A 19,938-nucleotide genomic window follows, 5' to 3' on the forward strand; every position below is an offset into this window, starting at 1 on the left:
CCTCTGTCTTCACGAACAAGGTCAGCTCCCAGACTACTGCACTGGGCAGCACAGCATGGGGAAGAGGTGACCAGCCCTCTGTGGAGAAAGAAGTGGTTTGGGACTATTTAGAAAAGCTGAATGAGCACAAGTCCATGGGGCTGGATGCGCTGCATCCAAGAGTGCTAAAGGAGTTGGCGGATGTGATTGCAGAACCATTGGCCATTACCTTTGAAAACTCATGGCAATCGGGGGAAGTCCCGGACTACTGGAAAAAGGCTAATGTAGTGCCCATCTTTAAAAAAGGGAAGAAGGAGGATCCTGGGAACTACAGGCCAGTCAGCCTCACCTCAGTCCCTGGAAAAATCATGGAGCAGGTCCTCAAGGAATCAATTCTGAAGCACTTAGGGGAGAGGAAAGTGATCAGGAACAGTCAGCATGGATTCACCAAGGGCAAGTCATGCCTGACTAACCTAATTGCCTTCCACAGTGAGATAACTGGCTCTGTGGATGAGGGGAAAGCAGTGGATGTTGTTCCTTGACTTTAGCAAAGCTTTTGACACGGTCTCCCACAGTATTCTTGCCAGCAAGTTAAAGAAGTATGGGCTTGATGAATGGCCTATAAGGTTGATAGAAAGTTGGCTAGATTGTCGGGCTCAACGGGTAGTGATCAATGGGTCAATGTCTAGTTGGCATCCGGTATCAAGTGGCGTGCCCCAAGGGTCAGTCCTCAGGCCGCTTTTGTTCAATATCTTCATAAATGATCTGGAGGATGGTGTGGATTGCAACCTCAGCAAGTTTGCAGATGACACTAAACTGGGAGGAGAGATAGATTCGCTGGAGGGTAGGGATAGGATACAGAAGGACCCAGAAAAATTAGAGGATTGGGCCAAAAGAAATCTGATGAGGTTCAACAAGGACAAGTGCAGAGTCCTGCACTTAGGACAGAAGAATCCCATGCACAGCTACAGACTAGGGACCGAATGGCTCCTCAGCAGTTCTGTAGAAAAGGATCTGGGGTTACAGTGGACAAGAAGCTAGATATGAGTCAACAGTGTGCCCTTGTTGCCAAGAAGGCCAATGGCATTTTGGGATGTATAAGTAGGGGCATTTCCAGCAGATCAAAGGACGTGTTCGTTCCCCTCTATTCGACATTGGTGAGGCCTCATGTGGAGTAGTGTGTCCAGTTTTGGGCCCCACACTACAAGAAGGATGTGGAAAAATTGGAAAGAGTCCAGCAGAGGGCAACAAAAATGATTAGTGGACTGGAACACATGACTTATGAGGAGAGGCTGAGAGAACTGGGATTGCTTAGTCTGTGGAAGAGAAGAATAAGGGGGGATTTGATAGCTGCTTTCAACTACCTGAAAGGGGGTTCCAAAGAGGATGGATCTAGACTGTCCTCAGTGGTAGCAGATGACAGAATGAGGAGTAATGGTCTCAAGTTGCAGTGGTGGGGGAGGTTTAGGTTGAATATTAGGAAAAACTTTTTCACTAGGAGGGTGATGTAACACTGGAATGCATTACCTAGGGAGGTGGTGGAATCTCCTTCCTTAGAAGTTTTTAAGGTCAGGCTTGACAAAGCCCTGGCTGGGATGATTTAGTTGGGGATTGGTCTTGCTTTGAGCAGGGGGTTGGACTAGATGACTTCCTGAGGTCCCTTCCAACCCTGATATTCTATGATTCTATGATTCACTAACCCAGGAACCTATCCTTGCAACAAAGCCCATTGCCAACTGTGTCCACATATCTATTCAGGGGACACCATCATAGGGCCTAATCACATCAGCCACACCATCAGAGGATCGTTCACCTGCGCATCTACCAATGTGATATATGCCATCATGTGCCAGCAATGCCCCTCTGCCATGTACATTAGTCAAACGGGACAGTCTCTAAGTAAAAGAATAAATGGACACAAATCAGACATCAAGAATTATAACATTCAAAAACCAGTTGGAGAATACTTCAATCTCTCTGGTCACTCGATTACAGACCTAAAAGTGGCAAAACTTCAACAAAAAAACCTAAAAAAACAGATTCCAATGAGAGACTGCTGAATTGGAATTAATTTGCAAACTGGATACAATTAACTTAGGCTTGAATAGAGATTGGGAGTGGATGTGTCATTAAACAAAGTAAAACTATTTCCCCATGTTTATCCTCCCACCCCACACTGTTCCTCAGACATTCTTGTCAAATGCTGGAAATGGCCCACCTTGATTATCACTACAAAAGCTACCACCTCCGCCCCCCGCCTTCCTGCTGGTAATAGCTCACCTTAAGTGATCACTCTGGTTACAGTGTGTATGGTAACAACCATTGTTTCATGTTCTCTATGTATATAAATCTCTGCACTGTATTTTCCTCTGAATGCACCCGATGAAGTGAGCTATAGCTCTCGAAAGCTTATGCTCAAATAAATTTGTTAGTTTCTAAGGTGCCACAAGTACTCCTTTTCTTCTTGTGAAGGAAGGCATTACTCAAAGTAATGGTACTAGAACCTGGTTGTACAGGACAGAAAACAAAATAAATGTATACCCCTTCAAAACAAATCGTGATCCCCTTATTTTCATTGGCTAGAAGTTATTCACAGAAGTAATACCTCTGAATGGATGTGTTCATTTGAGAAAGTGCTCATTTACTTAAGTTTTTGAGAAAGGGAGTTACAATCTGGCCCTTAGTGTATAATGTGCTATGACAGCCTATGAACCTTTTAGGCTTTTTACATACACTTTATAAAAAGGTGTTCTCATTCTCTGCTGCTGCATAGTGCAATAATAATCACCTTGATTTCCATCATAGTACTGTGGGGTTATTCTGTGCAATATCCTCTAAAGTGTAGCAAAAGGAAATGCTGAATAATTCTTTGTATAAAGATACAATATTTCATAATTTAGATAATGGTATTGGAAATTTTTAAAACACAAGGGAAATTTATAGGGCTCAGAATGATTTGTTTAATAATTGGAAAAAAGGAAGGGGAAGTGTTTATTTATTTATTTAGGGAAATGAATATGCATTTTGACAAAGAGATTTCATGCCTCATGTCTCATCACTATCTTTTCCTCTATATAGAATATTTATTTAATTTTAAAAGAACTACTTGAGCCAAAGGAATTATTAAAAACAAACAAACAAACAAAAAACCCTAACAACAATTACAGTGTTCTTTAACTATTTACAATGAGTTAAAACTGTAGGTAGTTCATCTATTTGATGAATAGCTAACTGGGTCCTAGGAGACAATTAGGTCTACCTGAGCCTCATGAGAGAACAATTAACTTTTAAAGAAGGCTGTAGAAGCAGCGGACTGGCAAACCATCAGGTGTTTTAAAATGCAGGCTAATAAAGCACCTACAGAATTATGAATAAAGAGAAGTCTTTGCAGAGGACTGAAATTACAGTGTACACTAATTTAACACTGGCACTTTAAGGTTATATTAAACAGAGGCAAGAGACATCTATGTGAATGCACCTTCTGCCTGTTAGAATTACAGAATCATAGAATATTATGGTTGGAAAAAACCTCAGGAGGTCATCTAGTCCAACCCCCTGCTCAAATGGGACCAATTCCAATTAAATCATTCCAGCCAAGGCTTTGTCAAGCTGGGCCTTAAGAACCTCGAAGGATGGAGATTCCACCACCTCCCTAGGTAACTGATTCCAGTGCTTCATCACCCTCCTAGTGAAATCATGTTTCCTAATATCCAACCTAGACCTCCCCCACTGCAATTTGAGACCATTGCTTCTTGTTCTGTCATCTGCCACCACTGAGAATAGCCTAGCTCCATCCTCTTTGGAACCCCCCTTCAGGTAATTGAAGGCTACCAATAAATCCCCCCTCACTCTTCTCTTCTGCAGACTAAATAACCCCAGTTCCCTCAGCCTCTCCTCAGAAGTCATGTGCCCCAGGCCCCTAATAATTTTTGTTGTCCTCTGCTGGACTTTCTCCAATTTGTCCACATCCCTTCTGTAGTGGGAGGACCAAAACTGGACACAATATGCCAGGTGCGGCTTCATCAGTGCCAAATAGAGGGGAATAATCACTTTCCTCGATCTGCTAGCAATGCTCAGACTCATACAGCCCAATATGCCATTGGCCTTCTTGACAACAAGGGCACACTGCTGACTCATATCCAACTTCTCATCCACTGTAATCCCTAGGTCTTTTTCTGCAGAACTGCTTCTTAGCCAGTCAGTCCCTGCCTGTAGCAGTGCATGGAATTCTTCTTTCCTAAGTGCGGGACTCTGCACTTGTCCTTGTTGAACCTCATCAGATTTCTTTTGGCCCAATCCTCCAATTTTTCTAGGTCACTCTGGACATTATTCCTACCCTTTATCGTATCTATCTCCCCCCACCAGCTTAGTGTCATCTGCGAACTTGCTGACGGTGCAATTAATCACATTATCCAGATCATTAATAAAGATGTTGAACAAAACCGGCCCCAAGATCGACCCCTGGAGCACTCCACTTGATACCTGCTGCCAACTAGACATCGAGCCATTGAGCACCACCCATTGAGCCTGACAATCCAGCCAGCTTTCTATCCACCTTATAGTCCATTCATCCAAACCATACTTTTTTAACTTGCTGGCAAGAATACTGTGGGAGACCGTATCAAAAGCTTTGCTAAAGTCAAGATATATTACATCCACCACTTTCCTCATATTCACAGAGCCAGTTATCTCATCATAGAAGGCAATCAGTTTTGTCATGCATGACTTGCCCTTGGTGAATCCATGTTGACTGTTCCTGATCACCTTCCTCTCCTCCAAGTGCTTTAAAATGGATTCTGTTAATAGGTTAGAACCCCTCGTCCTTCTATTGGGTGATGCTCAAGCCACCTGGTATCACTGCCCCCCCCAGGTTATTCAATGCTCCCTTGAAAACTCTGTTCTAGCTAAAAAGGGAGTGTGAATATAAAAGTGTGTGATGATAGGTTGCACTCTGGAGGAGGAACAGTGATGTAAGAATTGACAGCACAACACTATCATGTATTACATAGTAATATAGTTCAATATTTTCAAACTTGAGCACTGAAACTTGAACTATCAACATCTATATATAGGCACTACAATATAAACAGACTCAGTTTAGAAGTGCTGAGCCCCCACAGCTCCCATTGAAGCCAATGGTAATATAGGATACTGTGAAAGTGTGTATCACCCCTGGAGGGTCAACTTGGAGTTCACAAACAGAACAGAGTTAAGGAGACTTCATGTTCTACTCTAGTGACCTATTTCAACAGGAAAATGATATTTTGGGGGATGGTGGGCAAGCAGCAGGTGGGCTGGCCTGACCAGACATAGATACTTTGCTTGAACTTTTAGTTTGGAGATGTGACCCTGAGTCCTGAGGCAAGATTCTTTGATCTATTGTCCCATGTCCTCCTTCCCTAGAGCATCATTAAAGGATATATACTTCTTTTGATTAGTTTGTTTTGTCTTCTCATTGCCGTGATCTGTACAAGTGGGTTGGCTGATTGATAGTTGGGGGAAGGTAAAGTAGTACTCACTGGCAGTACCATACTGGGCCAAAAAGGGGTTCCATGGGGTGGCCCATTCCTTTACAAATAATAACAACTTATGACCCCAATGTCTTCACTAGTTTGTCTTTTTAGTAGTCATAAGACATATATTAAGCTGATGCTGACATTTACTCTGGGTAAGTAAGGTTAAGGTGATTTCTCCACAGTAGCCATATTGGGCTCTCGGGAAGAGAAAAGAATCATTTTTTTCAGTGCAGCGACTAAACATATTACTCCTGACAATTACACATATTGGTGAAGGCAGGGGAGGGGGGGGAAAGGAGGAGTGCACATGATGATACTCAGGAGAAAAGAGATACGTACACATAACAGAATCAAGCTGTGAGCATTGGATTAGATTAAATCTCTCTTTTTCTTTTCCCCTTCTCCCCTACCTCCAATTAGGGGGAAAGGCTTATCTACTGCTGTGCTTCTCTCTCTGCATCTTTTTTCACGGCTCTTTGTTCGCTTCTCTCCAGGAAGCAGCATGAAACTGATGTGAGGCCGAGAAGCCTCAGAGCAGCAAGGATACCTCCTGGAAATTAAATAACAACAAAAAAGCTCAGAAAACTTTGTTTAATAGAATTCAGTAAAGATACTGAAAAGTGCCTGCTGCAGGGATTTTTTTTTTTCCTCTTGGCCTCTTTTTGTTGATTGTGCTGCCAAAAATGGAATACCCTAAATATGATGTACAACCTCATTTATCTTTTTACGCTGCAACACTTTTTTCCCAATCTGACACAGTACTATTTCAGAATATATATAGATATATATGTACATCAGTTGCAAACTTGAGCACACTGATTTAGCAGTGCTACAGTACTAGACCTGTTATATAAGCCAACAGTGCTTGCGGTCTCATCTAGATGGATTGCAAAATGGAGAAGGTGGGTTCCATTGAGATGCTCAATAGGGCTGTCAAGTCAGTTTGAAATGCTGCTGAAGGATGGAAAGGAACATGAGATAGGCATGGAGTCTCCCAAGATTGGTGTCTTGGTGTCCCTAGTCTCTGTCAGAGGATGGAGCTATATGGCAGGAGAGAGATCACTTGATCATTACCTGTTCACTCCATCTGGGACACCTGGCATTGTCCACTGTTGGTAGACAGGACACTGGGCTAGATGGATCTTTGGTCTGACCCAGTATGGCCATTCTTATGTTCTTATGTTCTTAAGATTCCCTGCACACAAATACTTTCCTTCAAATTGTTTTGAAACATGACTTACCAGACCACAGTCTGCCTGGCAAAAGGTACCCTTGAGACCCTTTTAGTGACAAAAGATGGGCTGTAGTTGTTTGTCCCTACCTCACAGCTGACATGGTCTCCTATTACAGGGTCCTGGCAGGATTTTAAAAGTGAGTCATCCTACCACAGTTCTAGCCTGACATTTTTTTCCTATGAATGAGGCAAATCCCTCCATTCATTCTGTCCCCAGTGAAAATCCTTCGTGAGCTACAGCTCACTTCATCGCATGCATCCGATGAAGTGAGCTGTAGCTCACGAAAGCTTATGCTCTAATAAATTTATTAGTCTCTAAGGTGCCACAAGTACTCCTTTTCTTTTTGCGAATACAGACTAACACGGCTGCTACTCTGAAACCAGTGAAAATCCTGTTCATCTCGTTGATTTAATTCAAGTTTTTCCCCAAGGATAAGTCACACAGACATGATCTGGTACAGAATGCCAAGCTTCACTTGTGTATACCATAACTAAAAATATTTATATGAAGGTTGCTACTGTGGAGGTACCACAAGTTAATTAAAGGGGGAAATGCCAGTTTTTGGAAGGAGAGGAAGATGGGAAACCGCTGCTATGTAAGTGTAAACCCCTTTAATGTTCTGATGACGTTCCACTCTATTCTGCTGACTTCTGGATTTAATGAAGTCAATTAAAATTGATGCTTTACTACATGTACCTTGCTGTCAAAGCCAATGAGTTAAGGACCCACAACCCAGGACAGAATTTCAAAAGACCACAGCTTCTATTAAAGCATCTAAAGCAGGGGTGGCCAACATGTGGCTCCGAAACCACATGCGGCTCTTCAGAAGTTAATATGAGGCTCCTTGTATAGGCACCGACTCCAGGGCTGGAGTTACAGGCACCAACTTTCCAATGTGCCGGGGGGTGCTCACTGCTCAATCCCTGGCTCTGCCACAGGACCTGCCCCCACTCTACCCCTTCCTGACCCCTCCCCTGAGCCTGCCATGCCCTCGCTCCTTCCCCCTACCCGCCAGAGCCTCCTGCATTCCATGAAACAGCTGACCAGGAGGTGCGGGGAGGGAGTGGGAGGGGCTGATTGGTGGGGCTGCTGGTGGTTGGGAGATGCTGGGAGCGGGTGATGGGAGCTGCTGGGGGGGCTGCTGACATATTACTGTGGCTCTTTGGCAACGTACATTGATAAATTTTGACTCCTTCTCAGGCTCATGTTGGCCACCCTGATCTAAACAGAATACCCAAAACTGAGTTGCCAATATGAACTTTATTTTATTTTATGTTTGTCGGTTTTCTGCTTGGACACAGCAGATAAAGTAGTTTCTGAGATAACATTGATAGCCTGGCTTTATATTCAACAGTCACTTTTTGTGATGTGAACAAAGAAACGTGATATCAGACTAAAGAAACTTCCAAAATTATTCAATTGTAATCCATAATCTGCAGCTAATACCTACCTAACTACCCCCGTTACGAAGACTACAAAGGTTGAAAATATTTAATCATTAATACTGATATTGGTACATTTTCTAATCAAATTAAATAGCCAGAAGGAGGACTAATAAATCTTCCCCTATAAATGTGTTCACTATGGTCCATAACCAGAACACACACGCACACACACATTAAAAAACAAAAACCTTCTCTATCAAGCCGCTTCATTCTTGGCTGTGCTGATCTGTTTTAAGCAATAAGAAAATAAAATCTCAAATACATAATGCAATTTCAAAGTTGTTTATTCTGAGCAAACAATCAGAAATATTGTGTCTGACATTTTTGAAAGTCCCCATTAAAATATAAGGCTAGAAAGAGACAAAGTGGGTGAGGCAATATCTTCTATTGGACCAACTTCTGTTGGTGGAAGGGACAAGCTTTTAAGCTTCACTGAGCTTTTCTTCAGGTTTCTGCAAACAATAGTGCAAACAGGGATAGAAAGGGCTGTTCTATTAATATGTACCATACACCACATAGAAAGCAAATATCCTTGATTACTGGAAACAGATACCATGTGATATCTAGGTGGTCTATACAGTTGAATAATTGATAAAGAAAAATCAATTTGCCTCATTAAAAATCAATAAAAACATATTTTAGGCTACCTTTGTTAGTGCTGAGTAATTTATTTACAACAATTGCTAATTTAATTTTTTTGTACTTGTGATTTTTTTTTCTTTTCATGAAAAATTCCTCTTTTTAATACCTACTTGTGAGCTCACAAAGTCCACATTTGGATCGTGTTTTTTTTCTTTTGGCTTAATTTAAAATGCTTCACAACATATTTTGTGTCACAGCAGTTCTATAACCATCTGTCAATGCAGGGTATTTTGAGAGTATCTTAAGGTAGTAAAGGAGATATGTGAAGGCATAATAATCAAGAAAACACAGCAACATATATATATATTCTCTATTCTCTATTCTATTCTCACTTAATAGATTTGCAAATATTCATTACTCCACTTTTCTATGTGTTCACTGTCTGTTCCTAGGCCCACTGAAGTCAGTGGAGGTATTCCCATTGACTTCAGTGGACTTGGTAGCAGCTTCTGAGATAGATAATGTGGACTGTGTCCTACCTGAAATAAAAGTGTACATCCCTGCACTACAGTCTATCTGAACACTGGCTAAACTGATATCTCAGCATGGAATGCAAAGATGGACAGTCATATTCATCTGTTTCATCTGTAAAGGGTAACTCAACAGAGCCTAATGAAGATCAAAGACCTAGGTCAGTATTCAGCAATAAGCAGGCAAATACTTTCACTTCACTACTTGGCTTCATATAATAAGGTACAAGAGCTGCCTCAGGACAAGCTGTACTTAATGTTCCTAATACTGCCATTCTCAGTACTTAGAAAAAAAGGGGCCTTATTTCTTCTTTTGTTAGCGCTGATATTTTGGAATCCTTGGAAAGGGAACAATCATCTTCATATGGTTTGGTAAGGACAGTGAAATTCAAAGCCTAACAGAAGGAATTACTTGCACGGAAGTTAGTTAAATAGTGTGAGTTGCTAATTGCACTGAGTTCTTGTTATGGAATGGCTGAATAACTGAAAGTTTAGAAAAGTATCCCTTATTCCATGAATGCTATGACATACTGGAACTCCAGTCAACACAAAATGAAGCTACTCAGATCATTTTCCTTCCTTTTGATCAGTTAACTCATCCCCTCTTTGAATCCCTTCACTGGTTCCCTCTTTCCCACTGCATCAAGTTCTACGTCCTTTTCCTTTTTTTTAAGACCTCTTCCTGACTCTAAGTGTAGAGACCCTCTTTCTGACTGACACAGACTTAGGCCCCACACCTACAAAGGGATTAACTTGTATGATTCAAGTCATTTTTATGTGTAAACATTTGCAGTATCAGACTCTTAATGAGTGACCTAGCTCATGTCACTCATTGTCTCTGACTCTCAGTTTCCTCACCTGTAAATTGAGCATAAAATAACACTTAACTGTTCAGTCTTCCTGTTATTTTAACCAATGATGAGCCACAGCGGAGTCATCCGTCCCATTGCCACTGGTAATGTTATAACTTAAATAGATGCTCTGATAAATAAAGGAACACATCACCTAAAGGTCAGGAAGAAACTCAATTTTATTGTATTTGTTATTGTTGTTGTTCCTGCAGAGCAAAAATAAATATAAGATGGTTCTTGCCAACCCATATTTTTGATGGTATTTTATTAAGGTTGTCTATTTATTCTGTATAAATCCATATGCACAGTCAAAAACACATAGCACGTCAAAAGATGTCTTGCCTTCAAGTTTATCTAAATATCACCTCCAAGCTTTGGCACAGTGTCTTTTAATATCTTTGGTTGCCTTAAAAACATCTCTGGCTGTTTCTTCTACTCATTTATATTATTTGCTTCACTGACCTGACTTGGCACTTTAGTCCATATTTACCTCTACTTCGGTAGATTAGTCTCTGTCTGAATTTCCTTCTTTTTTTGATTGTCCCATATATTTCTAGCAGTGCTTCAGTCTGAACAGCTTCTTATCTTACTTTCTCAAAACTTCATAACTCTGAATGCCTCTATTTAAGTCATCCAAAGAGAATAAACTCAACATCGTTACCATTCCCTCATAATATTGCTGAAATATATTACTACTGGTTTATTTTGTAGGCCATCCAATGTCCTTATAAAAAGGTGACTAGAAAGAACTAAGTGTATTATTCTAAATAATGCTAAATATGCTAAACATAACAAGTATCTATTATAGTAGCAATAACCCTCTGCTTACCCATCCTGTGGTCCTGTTTAACTTTTTAATTATAGCAGGGATCAGCAACCTTTGGCCAGCAGCCTGCCAGGGGAAGTCCCCTGGTGGGCCGGGCTGGTTTGTTTACCTGCTGCATCCACAGGTTCGGCTGATCACAGCTCCCACTGGCTGCGGTTTGCTGTTCCAGGCCAATGGGGGCTGCGGGAAACGGCGGTCAACACATCCCTTGGCCCATGCCCGGGCCATGTTCCAAAGGTTGCCGATCTCTGAAGTATAGTATAAAGCGGATTAATGATTTCAATAATTTTTCTACAATAACTCATACATGCATTTTCTGGCATAATATGCTGCATGCCTGTTCAATTTAATTGACACACACACACACACTTATCCTTCTCCCCAGACTTAATTTGTCTGTATTAGACTGTATGCAGTACATATGGCACAATCACCCCAAAGTCCCAAATCCTGACTATGTCTGTCTCATTCCTCATCTTGATAGATCTTCCAGGTTCAGTTTGATTAACATATTCTATCATCTTTGTCTCTCCCCTTTCACACTGGAAATTCCATCTGGTCAAGTGGTTACACCAGAAGCTGGAAAGCTTTTTGGTTGAAAACAAGGGACAGACCCTTTGTCTCATTATACTACTTTGGGCAAAAATTACTTGATGTTGCTACACCCAGTCACAAAAACTGGGTCCTGGGAAAAAGCAGAAATTCACAAAAAATAACTAGTATCCTGGACCATCCTTAGTTAAATGCTTACATTATACAGACAGCATTCTGAATACATACATAATAAAGCACAAAACCAATTCCTAAGTTATGCTACTTGGTAATCTTTCTACCAAATTGTTATCCCTTTGTAGAATGACACACTCTTTCCCAGTTTCAGAGTAGCAGCCACGTCAGTCTGTATTCACAAAAAGAAAAGGAGTACTTGTGGCACCTTAGAGACTAACAAATTTATTTGAGCATAAGCTTTCGTGAGCTACAGCTCACTTCATCGGATGCATTCGCATTACCTGTTTTCCACATATTCCATTGTCTTGCCCCTCTGCATCCTGATGTCACCTAACCAATAATTCTTAAGGTTCCAAATGATTATTTTCTTTGAAAAAATATAAGTGATACATCATCCATTTAATTTATTTCTCTTGCTTACATATACACTAATAACTTAGATCTTCAAAAATTCAGAACTTGTACACCCTTGCTGGCTGCCTGTAAAAAAAAAAGTTTTTCTTCAAGATGTTCCTTCTCTAAGGAGCCAGTTGTTCCCTCTGTGTCTGCATGTGAATGGAAGATAGACTAGGAGTTGGGTCATCATCTCTCTTTCCCCTCAGCACATTTCCCAAGATACCCTCAGCACACACCTAAAGGTATCATACACATAAATGTTTGATTTTGTATAATATATTACTACCAATTATTCTTTAAACTATTAATAAAACTCACAGTTATTTTGTCTCCTTTGTTTTTGTTCTTGCTCAAACAATCTCATTCTTCATTTGACTTCCCTGTCTTTTCCTAAATTTTCTTTATGTCAGTTCCCTTGCACAAAGCTTTCAAAATCTACTCTTTCTCTCTCTCTCTCTCAACTTTTTTCTCATTGTCCTCTAGTCCTATCAGTCCATTCTCAGCTTCCATTGTCCCAGTAGGCCATCCAGAATTTGCCTGACCTCCCAATTCCCTCAACCCAACTCTAAATCTCCAAAATCAATAACTGGTCAACATTCCTTTATCTTTACCTTGGCCTCCCACACAGAATCTCAGATACTTGAATACATGTTCTACTTTCTCGTGTTTCTATTCATTTCCTCCCAGTCCCTCCTGAGCCCTCCTATTCAGCCCCCAGTGAAACTTTGCACATCAGCCCATCCTCAGGCACTTGGTATACCCTAATCCTTCTTCTGGCCACCAATCAGCCTATCCTCCAGGCACTTCCTGCAGCAAATAATCTCTCCCTCTCCCATCTCCTCCAAGAAAATCAATCTTTCAATAATGCCATAATTCTCAATATTACCTGTCTCTCTGTGTGTGTGGCACATGCTATGTCACATTGTTATATAAAATGCAATTATTTTAATCACTAGAGCCAATTTGCTCATGAGTGTCAATCAGATTTAATTTATGCAGTTTATCTCACTTCCTTTGGTTAGAGCCAAAAAAGCCTCTGACCACGGCATTAATCCTGAAGTTTGTAGAAGGTAATGGGAGGATTGTGTGCATACAGAATTCCTGGTCAGCACTATAGATTGTTCATAGGGCATAGTAGAAAACTTATTCTCTAGTAGCCCAACTTTGCATGTACTTCTCTTTGGAAAATGAACATGTGTAAAAAAGAGAATTTAGCACTAAAAGCAGCAGTCTATATTTACTAATTTTATAAATCTGTCCCTTTTGTTTTCTGCATGTTTATGCCAACAATTAACCACAGAGATACACATAAATGTCCTTGCCTTCTTGCAAGCCTCTCAAAGCCGTAAAAAATATTTCCAAATTTACTGTCTCTAACAGCCTGGAGCTCTCTTGAAACATCCAGGAATTGTGTGAACTCCTTTTATTATCTGTAGCTTCACTCTAAAATGCCTTTGCTTTGTCAGCCAAAATATTTTTATCATTTTTCTTTGCCAACTCAATATTATCCCAAAACAATCTTTCCACTCCTTTTCCTGATGTGTTTTGCCTCATTTCTGTAAAAAACTCCATCCTTTATTTTAAATCCCTAAGCATTTTCCTGATACATCCATATTTCTGCAATTCCAATAATATCAAACAGTGCTTGTACAACAGCTGAACAGAATAAAATTTCGGTTCAGCAATCTTATTATAGAAACTATTCTATGAGCATTGGTACCAAATGTATTTAATTGTTTCCTGCTTCACTTTTTCTTCCTGTCATTTCCTACAATGGTAACCAGAAGATATGGTACATGATCTGGGATCTAGATAAAGAGAGAAAAAAAAGAGAAAATTGGTTCAATATTGCAATGGCAAGGTTGCACTGGTGGCTTTTGTGATGCAATGTAATGAAATCCTTGCTCAGAGAATACAGTATCAAACACTCTTATTAAAAGAGCAAGAAAAGACCACATTTGCTAGACTTCTTGTACGTTGCTATTCTTCCTCTTTCTCTCTCTCTCTCTCTCTCAGTCACACACACACACAAATTGGTTGAGAGCAAACAGAAATATATAAATCTGAATTTTGGGAATCATTGTGTAACACCGACAGACCCCCATTACTGGCATCGAATCTGGGACCTCTAGAGCTTAGTGCATGAGCCTCTTCTGCATGAGCTAAAAGCCACATGGCCCTTAGCTAAGGTTGTAGCAGACTCATTAATCTCTAAGTGGTCTTGGTGCCACTGTAGGGGACAGAGCACCACACCCAGAAGGTGTGTAGTTTACAATTGCAGCCTGTGATACAATACAGTGAGATTGCTGCCCAGAAAACAAAAGCCATGTTAAGACAGGAGACCTGTTAAAACATGGGGAGGGATGCACAGAAAGGGAAGCTTATCATTATATATCCCAAGCAATGAAAATCTGGATAGACTTCCTTTTAGACATGAACAGAACACGTGTGCCTACATACAGACATAGGTTGTTCTTCAAATCAACATTTGGTAACAGTTGCCATACTGTGAAATCTGAGAGATCAGCTTTCTTTTACCACAGCTGTAGGAAGTAACTGACTTATTTCAGATTCTACTGTATGTTAACTGTTGACTTTTTAATGACTGACAGTGTATTTTCTGAGAGAGAGAGAGAGAGAGAGAGAAGAGAGAGAAAACTTATCATTACATATCCTTAGAGAAAATCTCCATCCAAAGATTCCTCTATGTTGTTGTGATCCCTAGCTAGGGATTTTTGGTCAGTCTCCACTCCCATTGCATCATCCAAGCAATACAAAGGGAGGGGACTGGAGCAGAGAATTGGCCCCTGTATGTTCTAACAAGCTAAAATGTTCAAAATTCGTGGTTTAGTATTAACAGTAACAGCTTGCATCAAGCAAAATACTGTCCACAGACTGCAACTCTAGCAAATGAAGATCCCTATAATGGAATACTCTTCCCATACTTAATATTCTGAAAAGAGCAACATATTAAGTCAGATTCTTTTTTTCCATCCACTTGCTAAAGAACTTAACATTCCTGAATAAGACATTCTTATTAAGGCCTTTCAACATGCTATTTCCCTTTTAGAGCTGGAACATTAGTACTTCTGCCATACCATAAAATTCTAGCACTAGATTGGAAAAGATTATTTGACTGGCAAAAAAATTAGATGTATATTGATGTTCCAAGATAATCAGTATTCTTTGGTGTTGCTATTGTTTTCATAAGAATATATTTTTGGACAGGTAACACTGTGTATTAATCTGCACCCTGAAAGCTTAATAAAAGTAAATTAATCATCTTTCCCATGTATTTATGAAAATATCAAGCAACACTGAATTCCAGGGCACATTTTCAGATTAACTTTTCCATGAATATCACCCCCAATATGTTTCATTTCAGACTTGCTCAAATGAAATGAACAGATTTGAAGCTAAATTGAAGTATTTCAATAGGCCCTAAAGCATAAAATGCTGCTTCCTTATGCTTGCTTGCTTACTGCATTTATGAGGTACAAATTAAAAGTACTGACTGCCAAAGAATGCTCAGTTCAGCATACCTTTGCATTTTTTGCATGCTGCCTCTTTGCATCATATATTAAGAGTCAGACACAAAGTGCCTCTATTTGCTGAATTTAATTGCATTGAAGTTTGTCCCTTCAGTATGCAGGACCTTTCCTGATGGATCTTCTACAGGGTAGGCACTGTCAAATCTGTGGCCATGCCTGAATACACTTGGGTAATTTATTTCCTGCTTTCTTTGTGCTAATGTAATGAGCTACATCATAGCTGAGATTCAGGAAGCTGTAGAAGCTGTCGTTTTTATCAGCACAGCATGTGCCAGTATTGAATGAGTAAACAATTTCTAAAGGTAAAAATTAAGAAAAAAATCAAAGCTGCTAATTGTATTGTTTGTTATACTCTATAACATGCAAATGAATATGAAATCAGAAATATCTATACCAAGAGCAGTATCTCCACGATCTGTTTTACAGATGGTTTGCAATCTTTGAATCTGAATTTAATTAGTTAGCAGAAACAAGGACTATAATAAAAAGTATATTTTATTAAAAAAACCCTCTTAAAATAGGTTATGTTAGCCTTTTTCTTTTCTAGTTTATGGAGATAAACAGATGTTGCTTTACTGACATATTCTATTCTGAAGCCTCAAACTGTATAGTACCACATCAGATTTTAAATACAACTTATAACTGATCCCAGAAGCATATCACTGAGTTATTATTATCAGTCTCTTTTTCTTCATCTTTTTTCCCAAAATAAACTTAAATGAAATTCACACAATCCACTCATTAGTTTGAAACTCAAACATACTGTACACATATTTATGTTTAGTCTGATTGGTTTCTCCCCTTTAATTTTTTAAAAATACTATTATTATCTGTAAGCATTAATAGCCTAAGTCTAGGGACTTATTTATATCAAGTAAAACATGTGTTAGTTATTTAGAAAATAAGTACTTCTTGTAGGCAAGGCTTGTGTGCCAGGCAGGGGAGACAGGAGTCTGCGCAGGGGCATTTTTAAGAGCTCATTTCCAGAGAGTGGAGAGGAACGGGAGAGCGAACCACTTGGAGATTTTTGGTACCTCTGGCTCCCTTAGGTGATCAGTTCTTCCAGGCAAATTAGGAAAATGAAGTTTTCTACCTGTCCAACAGCTTTTTTATCAGTTAATGTTCATCCCTGTTTTGGGACTACTCTTCCACTATCAGGAATTGAGAATTCCTGCTTAATTCTTCTAATATTTCACACAGAAATTAGTAGAATTAGAAGTAGAAGTAGAATTAGAAGACATATTTTCTGAAAATTTCTCAAACTTCTCCTTGGATATGCATACCCTCTCATTCTCAAACATATGCTAGGTTTAATAAAATAAGGATCAAATTGTGGGCCTACTAAACCCTCCCTTGTTTTGGTCCTTAATAAATTTCAGATTCTTATTGGATTTGCTTTTTCTCCCACTGAAGTAATTGAGAATGAATTTTTGCCATTAACTTTAATAGGAGTAGAATTAAGCTCCTAATATAATTTGAATAAGGAAGTTGTGTACAACCATATTTACTTTATTCATATTATGGTAGAACCCTTTAAGATTGAGGGGGGGTTTCCCACTCCCCCATGGAACAATTTCATTATGAACTAAGCCCTCATCCTATTGAACTCCCACTGCCATCAATGGGATTTCAGTCACTTTGTAGCTGTTGCTCTCAATGAAGCCATGGGGAATTTTGGATGAATATGATCAGAAATATCAGGCTCCAGAATGCTACATTAATAATAATGATCAATAATAATTAGGGCAGCTGCAGACTTTGCTGTAGAACATACTTCAAAATCTTGACATTAAAAAAAATAAAATATTTTTCTAGAAGTTATAGTTGCTCTGATAATTTTCCAAGTGTGAAGAGAGTGTAACCAGCACAGTTCAGACTTCTGCCTAAGTCTGAATTCAACCTGAAGCAATTGTTAACTATGTCTTTATAAAATCTTCACAGCAGACTTTTGAAGAATGTAAGTAATTATTCTTTTCTTCTGCTTTACAGTTTGGAAAACTAAGACTTAGAGAGGTTAAGTGAATTGTCCAAGACTGGAGAAAATGTCAGTGTCAGGGCCAAGAACAGAAATCAGAGGCAAGAACTACTTACTTCTGCTCTCAGGCCACTGGAACAATCTGCTTTTTCATTTCTCTTTCAAAAGTATACAACAGTTGTCTTTTAGGCTCTATTTAGGAAAGATCACTTATATGGGGTCTGAAAAGGTGTAAGGTAAGAACCTATTCATTAAAAAACTGACCTCAGTGGGAATTTTGTTGAATAAGGAAGGAAAGATCAAGCCCAACCATTCTAACACATATGAAATGTCACGTAAATAGCGTAGCCTATATTGTACAGTACAATAAGAAAGGAATTGTATTAGATAAGCACATTATTACAGGTATAATTTTCAAGTTTCATGTTGCCTGGCAAGTGCTTTTACAGTGAGATTTTCAAAGGCACAACATGCAGTTAGATAACCAATTCCCTTTGAAAGTCAATCACAGTGGGGAACCTAGCTCTCCTTTGTGACTGTTTCAGAGTAGCAGCGCTGTTAGTCTATATTCACAAAAAGAAAAGAAATACTTGTGGCACCTTAGAGACTAACAAATTTATTTGAGCATAAGCTTTCGATGAAGTGAGCTGTAGCTCACGAAAGCTTATGCTCAAATAAATTTGTTAGTTTCTAAGGTGCCACAAGTACTCCTTTTCTTTTTGTGACTGTGAACATCTCCCCCTTACACAATTTATTACAGACTTTAAAAAAAACACCACTATTTTAGCTGATCAAGTCTCAGTGACATCAGCAGAATGAATGAATGAAAACCTCATGCATTAGTTTACAAAATGCACCTCTACAGTATATGTATTGAGCAGATTCAGAGAGTAAAAATAATCTTTTTTAAAAAGATGAAATAATGTATTTTACCATACTCTATCACAATAAAGGGGAGACAAAATAATATAAAATACAAATATAGGATTACATGATAAAAGGAAAGAGCATTACATAGAAATAAGAAGTAATTATTCATCAGTAGATCGTGAGAGTTTGTAAAGTGTGTCATCAGCAGCTTCCCCTTCACATCAGGTGGTGCTGGACATAGAGTGAGTCTTTCCTGCAGCACATAAGGATTCTCTGTGTAGCAAGATGTGGTGATGGGTGAAAGGGAAGCCAAATTGCAGGGTGGTGGGTAGAGGGAAGAGACAGGTCTTTGGGTTTAAATGATGAAATTCTCCAGCTATTGCTATTCTATTTAGGAATAGCCATAGACTCAATGTACAGGGGCAAAGAGAGGAAAAACTATGGAGACAGAAGAGAGTAAAGAAGCTCTCACCCTTTTCTCAGCTATCTACCATTCCCCATTACACTCATCAAAAAATGGGAGTAGGTTATTCAGTAGCAGAGAGAGACTCCCCCATCTGCACCCCTGGAATGAGTTGGGGAAAGGTACCAAGACTGATGTGGTGGAGAATATTAGATTGGGGTTAACCAAACTAAACATAATTACAAATAACATAACTCTACTTTGGGAAAAAAATACCCAGAAAGTTACCATTTTGATGAAAAAAATGAGAACTTGCCTTTTTGTTCACCATAGTTAGAGACAAGTATGCACATCTCCTATGACACACCAATGCCACCAAAAGCACAACCCCCATTCCCCGAAACGTGAGAAGGAATCTCCTAAAAATAACAATCTTCAGATGAAAAATATACATTTTCTTTTATAACTGAATAAATCATATTTATACAATTAAAAGTACCAATGAAACATCTTTTCAGGTTGTGAATGTGCTTGCATGACAAAGGAAGATTTTTGTTAACAGTGTGATTCTGAAAAAATAAGTTATAGAACCAACTCATTGAAAAATTTCCAAAAGAAAGAAATTATGTGTAGAACTAAGATCATGTAACTGATGAAAATATAATGTGTAGAAGAGTAACAACACTGTCAGAAGATATTTGTTCACAGTTTTAAAAGAATTGAATCAGTATGAATTTTTGACAAATCAACATCACTGACATGGCTCAAATGGTGATATTTTGAATCTGGTATTTGAAATCAGCATTGTAAATGAAGACATTTTGATGACACTATCGTTAAAGAAGGAAACAAGAGGAAGATAATTAAGTATGTTATTAAACGGAAAGTAAGGACGGCAAAACTGGTTTCTATAACAACAGATGGAGCACACCAGCTATGTTTGGATCCAAGGCTTCATTGCTCATCATCAATAAGCACTCAGAACAAAAGTGACAGACTTGACAAATGTTAAGGGATTAGCAGTAAAAAATGTTAACTCCACTCAAGTCA

Source organism: Dermochelys coriacea, chromosome 1 (genome assembly GCF_009764565.3).
Source record: "Dermochelys coriacea isolate rDerCor1 chromosome 1, rDerCor1.pri.v4, whole genome shotgun sequence".
NCBI classification, from domain to species: Eukaryota; Metazoa; Chordata; order Testudines; family Dermochelyidae; genus Dermochelys; species Dermochelys coriacea.